Source organism: Rhinatrema bivittatum, chromosome 3 (genome assembly GCF_901001135.1).
Source record: "Rhinatrema bivittatum chromosome 3, aRhiBiv1.1, whole genome shotgun sequence".
Lineage (NCBI taxonomy): Eukaryota > Metazoa > Chordata > Amphibia > Gymnophiona > Rhinatrematidae > Rhinatrema > Rhinatrema bivittatum.
In genome coordinates, this window is record NC_042617.1 from 251,106,784 (window position 1) to 251,112,783 (window position 6,000).

A 6,000-nucleotide genomic window follows, 5' to 3' on the forward strand; every position below is an offset into this window, starting at 1 on the left:
TTTCACCACAGGGAGTTTCGGCCAGCTGGCAACCCGACAGCATTCAAATCCTGGATAGACAAAGGTATATTGCAATGGTCGCACATCTGGTCTCCTGGGGGGCTGACTACCTTTCCTGCCCTCTGCCGCCAATTTCAGCTGGGGGCTGCTGATCTTTTTCGGTACCTTCAGATTAGACACTTCTTTCTCAGACATAGGGTTGCAGTTGACCTTGCAAAGGGTATTACATCTTTTGAAAGTATGTGTCGTCAGGCGCATGTGGTTACCAAACATATATCTAATCTATACTGTTTATTAAGTGATGACTTTGTTCTGTCTGCGTCACATATACAAGCGTGGCATGCGGATTTACAATGCGATTGGACCAAGGAGGATTGGCTACGGACATTTCAACTTCTGAGGAAGGGTCTGATATCAACCCAGCACATTGAAAATGGATATAAATTATACTTTCGCTGGTATGTCACCCCGAGTCTCATTCAGCGATACTCGCCCAGCACTCAGGGACTCTGCTGGAAACTCTGTCAGGAGCGCGGTACCTTTTTTCATCTTTGGTGGGAATGTCCCAAAATTCAAAAGCTTTGGACAGCTATATCGACTTGGATATCCACGATTCTGAATACACGCATTCTGCTTACCCCAGCACAAGCACTACTGAATGAGGAACTCCAAGACAGATCAAGATTTCATAGCAATTTTATTAAATTTGTGGCTACCGCGACCAGATGCGCTATAGCACGTAGCTGGAAGGATCCCAGTGTCCCAACACTAACAATGGTACAAGCATTGGTCCTACGGACACATACTCTGGGTAAGATCACAGCATATCGCAATAAGTCGACCCATAACTTTCACAAGGTCTGGGGCCAATATGAACGCTGGCTACGGATTTCTGTCGCACAGTAAAGGCGGGGGATTGTGGACTACTGGGTTGGAGCGCCTCGCTACCTGTGTACCAACTCTGGAATATTAGACTCAAAGGGGACTCCCTATCGTTTGAGGCTGTGGCATTACCACGGGCCTTGTCATTCACCAGGTCTCTTTCTTCTTTGATGATCGACAGCATGATTGTTTCTTGATTACCATGTGTCCTAATGTTCTCTATCTGCTACCTCTAAGGGGAGGGGAGGGAGGGGGGTTTCTAGGGGGTATATTTGGATAAAATGGCTTTCAGTTATGCCGTACATTAGCATTCTTTGTTCTATTCTGGTTGCAATTATTCTGTACATGGTGCATTTCTGACTTGTTTCATGCCAATAAACGTTATAAATGGCAAAAAAAAATGAACGATGATGTCAGACCACCCCACCTTAGTCTCTGGCCACTTTGCCTTCGCCAGGTCCTTTCGCATGTTTGCGATCGATTTTCCCGGATTCCTTTCCTATATCATTCCCACCCAGATGTACCAGTAAAGACGCGGCACCCCAAATAAGTTAACTGCTCCTGCAAGAAGGATAAAACACATTCCATCTCATGCCCCTCTTTCCCTTCCAGCACATCTTCCATAAACTAATCCACGATGAAAAAGCCGACTGGCTTAACACGGCACTGCGCAAGCATGTACCACAAAGAAACCTGAGATCTGCAAATAAAGCTCTACTAACTGTCCCCTCTGTCAAATCAGCACATCTCTCGCAAGTAAGGGAAAGAGCACTGTCACTGGCTGGTCCCGTACTATGGAACACCAAGCCACTCGAAATAAGACTACAGAGAAATTTGAAATTATTCAAAACTAATCTGAAAACCTGGCTTTTTAAACAAGCATTTTATAAAGATAAAGAGAAGGAGAAAAATAGTTGATAGATAAGGATGCACCAAACTAGAAGCTGTTATTAGTAACCTACATAAGCATATTAATGTTAAAATCAAACCGCCTAATTTGTTCCTAAAAATCAGGATTAACTTACACACTTAGTTTATTATTTTAAATTGTTACCGTACTATGATGGCACACGAGTAATTTGTAATCTATACCACCCATATTTCTCTTTATCGTGCCCTTCTGTAAACCATTGTGATGGTTATTTAACTTAACGACGGTATAGAAAAGGTTTTAAATAAATAAATAAACATCTTCCAAGTGAGAAATTACAACTTGTGATGGCAACATGCCAACCAAAGCCACAACCCCTCCGTGTCCCTTCACCTCGACCACCACGTCCCAATGGTGAGGTTTCCATACCCCCCTTTTATCTTATCCCGCCTCATCCAAGCGAGGGTAAGACATGGCCTTAGAGCTTTAGCCCCCTAGCTCTTCCGGCCGCCTCGTGCAGCAGCCCCCCCAACTGCATGAGACTTACCCCCCTTTTTATTCTTTACGCAAACATTTATTTCCCAACTTTCAACTTGGGCTCGGGTTTTCTGCCACCAACATTTCTCCGATTGCGGATTCACTCCGTAAAGATGCCTTTGGACCCGCTGAATGAGTGGCCCACGACCCAAGCACACTCTTGTTTATTACTTATTTTTGGTTCTGCAACAGAAGAGACCTCAGTTAATACACATTTTTAGACTTCACCTCTTAATTCCGGATGAAGCCTTAAATTTCGACCATCCAATTGCTTTGATCTCACCTTCCGCCATACTGGTTTCAGTTGCTGTAGAGACAGCCCCTATTCGAAAGGAATGCGAGCTATAATAACTCGCATCCCCTCCCATCACCTCCACCACATTTTTTTTTAATACTCTTGAAAATTGAAAACTCGTCCGCGGCGAGCCATCATCGTGAACTAGGTATGAGCCCGCTACCTTAGGATGTACTCGCTCATACTCTTGCCATTTTCTTACTGGGGACACTCATCCGTGAGCAGGTCGAATCCAATACCCATTCCCTAATTAATCCATCTTCGACTTTTTCAGGTAAACCCCTACACTGTCCTTTTGCGCCCAAACCTGCTCTCCCATCGACCCTGCCCTACGTGGATTTACTTTAGGGCTTGCTACCAACTCGCTGAGCCTCGTGGCTCCAAAGAAGGTCAGTATGACAGCCGCCCTGAACCACAAAACCTCATATGCAGACCAACACTTGCCATTTTACCAACTCTGCGTACCTAATGTGTCGCCTCTTAATCTCTTCCCAACCCTGCTCCCGTTGCCAGCCTTACAAAATTCACTTCACCCGAAAAACTTACGGCCGAGTTCCCCAGACCCCTAATTTTATGAAAGAAGGCGAACCCTGCTATATGCGATTTCATCACAGAAAAGAGTAGTCCTTGGACTTAGCCCATAGGATGTACTACACTACTGCCTCTTCCCCAACTGCTCCACTGTTCCATCCCCTAGCCAGAAAAATTCCTGTTATCGCCCGATTACCTGCAATATATGCTTCCCACATGTTTGGGGCTACTACCTTTTTATCAGTGTCCATTCTTCTTCTTCCCTAAATCCCATAGGTATTCTGGACACTGCTCCGCCCGCATTCATAAGCGCTCCTGGTGCCAGCAATCTGATGACCTTCCACTTAAAACGAGGAAGGGCATCAACTATAACATTTTTCACCCCTGGAACATGCTTTGCTGTAACGCTGATGATCAACCTCAAATACATGCCTACTAACTCCCGGACCAGCGCCGAAACCATCGAACGTTTTGCTGACCAGCAATTAATTACCTGCACCGCTCCCATGTTATTGCACCAAAAGACCCCTCACTTGTTGCTAAGCTCCGCCCCCTAATAGCCAGCCCACAACTATGGGAGAGAACTCAAGCAACATTATATTTTGTAATGCCCTCTGCCACCCAATCCTTGGGCCATGGCTCCACACACCATTTACCTTGAAAATAAACCCCAAATCCCGAAGACCCTGCCACCCCCGGAAAACAGTTCCAATTCCCGATTTGTTCCTTCACTATCCGGCATCAAGCATACCCTTTTGAAATCTTCCAAAAATACCTCCCGCACCGTCAGTTTGTCCTTGATGGCCCACGCTACCCTAATAAAAGATGTGGCGCTCCAATACTGGGGCACAGGATATATCGCAACCCATCAGCAAACATCTATCCACGAAAAACTTCCCTTCAAAGAAAACCCAACAAATGCAAACATTCCGGGTGAATCAGAAATAATCGAAAGCTGACTCCATATCTGCCTTAACTAACAACAGCCCTTTTCCAACTGTTTTAACCAGTTCTTAAAAGGCGGGTCAAGATACGGACTGGCTATACGCACAAGCTTTACCATTTTTTGCAAATTTTTTTTTTTTGCCGCTACCTCTCTCAACTTCGCTACTTACCTAGCATTCCTTGCTCTATCCCCTTCCCCAGGACCCTAAATGGAATTCAAAAACCTTCTGTAAAACCTTTGCTAATAAAGTCGCTTTTTGTTTGGATATCCTTGTAAGCCCTACTAAAGTATTGCTAAAACTACTGGAGCTTCTGCCTTTCCTAACCTCACCTCATTGCTTATCCCCTCTGGGTGGGTTAATGCTCTGGCTCGAAGGGCATGTGGTCGCTGGGTGCGCTCCATTGCAGGCTGCACAGGTGTGCCTGAACTTGCAGTCAGGGAACGAACAGGATGCTTATTAAATCGCTAGCACGCATCTGCCCTCACCCACCCAATTTACTTGCTGCACTCCCTTTTCCCCAGCTCCCGGTATCCCAAAAGGCACTCGCTCCTCCCCCCATACTGTCCCCCCACTTCCACTAACTATACCTTTGGGGCACCATCACTCTTATTTGTCATCTGGGTCAACCACAAATTAATGTCTTGCGTGGCTATTACCCTTCATCTTATCCCGTAACCTATCATCGTATTTGAGCCAAGCCCACCCATCGTAATCTTTGAATGCTCCCAAAATACTGTCGGCGTAAGCCAACAACAACCCATACTGATACCTTGGGTCCAGTCCCTCTTTCTTTATCTACTTTCTTGCTCCTCTTCCTGCCCTTCCTCCCTCCTCTTCTACCTTCTAACAATTTTAAAATATTGACGGAATTACATATTCTAAATCGCCGGTGCAGTCTTCGCGGCACTGCTTCCCACAACTCCGTTAAGGAAGCTAACGCTGGGTGACCCATGTCCTGCCTAGGCCCTACTATGGAACCTGGCTTGTTTTCCAACTCTGACTCACTAGAAGACGCAAAGAATCCTCTGAACTACTGTCTGACTCTGTGCTAAACTTCTTAGCCCTCTTTTTCCTCTTCCCTTTGTCTTTCCTACGCTTCAAACATGTTTTGTTTTTTTTAACTCACCCAAAGTTGGTTTGTGGAAAACAACTTCCGGTCCTGCCGATTCCCTGAATCTTTGCTGCCAACTTCCTCTCTCTGTCCTCTCGTCTGGACACGAAAAGGCTCTGTCTCTCCAAGCCTCTTTCTGGGAAGTGCCTGGGTACTCAACAACAATATCTGCCTCTGTGGGGACAGAAGAAACAAAACCAGCAGATCTGCCCATACCTCTGAACTCTGGGTATCCTAACCTGCCATTTTCCTCAGTAATTGGGCAATGTTGACCTCTCCTGTGACTTGCTCACCTTATTGCTTTTTCCCACCCCAAAACTATCATAGCCTCAGGACAACCTTGATAATCTTCCGACTCCTCTTCATTGTTTCCCTTCACTTGACCATCCAACACTCTCACCTCCCCCTTTCCTCGCTCTGACTCCAGCATTATGTTAGAATATGTTAGCATCCACCTAACCTCCCTACACAATCATCTACGCACTCAAATTCAACTGAGCGTCCCTAATACAACAGTCAGAATGACACTGAGATTTCCTATCCCAATTCTTCAACACAACCTCCTCACCACAAGAAAAACCACTATGCTACAAAGATCTCGCAACTACACAGCCCTTATCCCTATTATGATTTCTCCTCTTACCCAATTACTAGGTCTAACACTATTTTCCCTTACGCTATTCAACGCTCAATCTCTCACCAAAAAATCCCTTATTCTTAATGACTATCTCTTAGACTCCAACCCTGACATCTGTGCCATAACAGAAACCTGGCTCAAACCAACAGACATTGCAATAATAAATCAACTCCCCACTGACCTCTACGA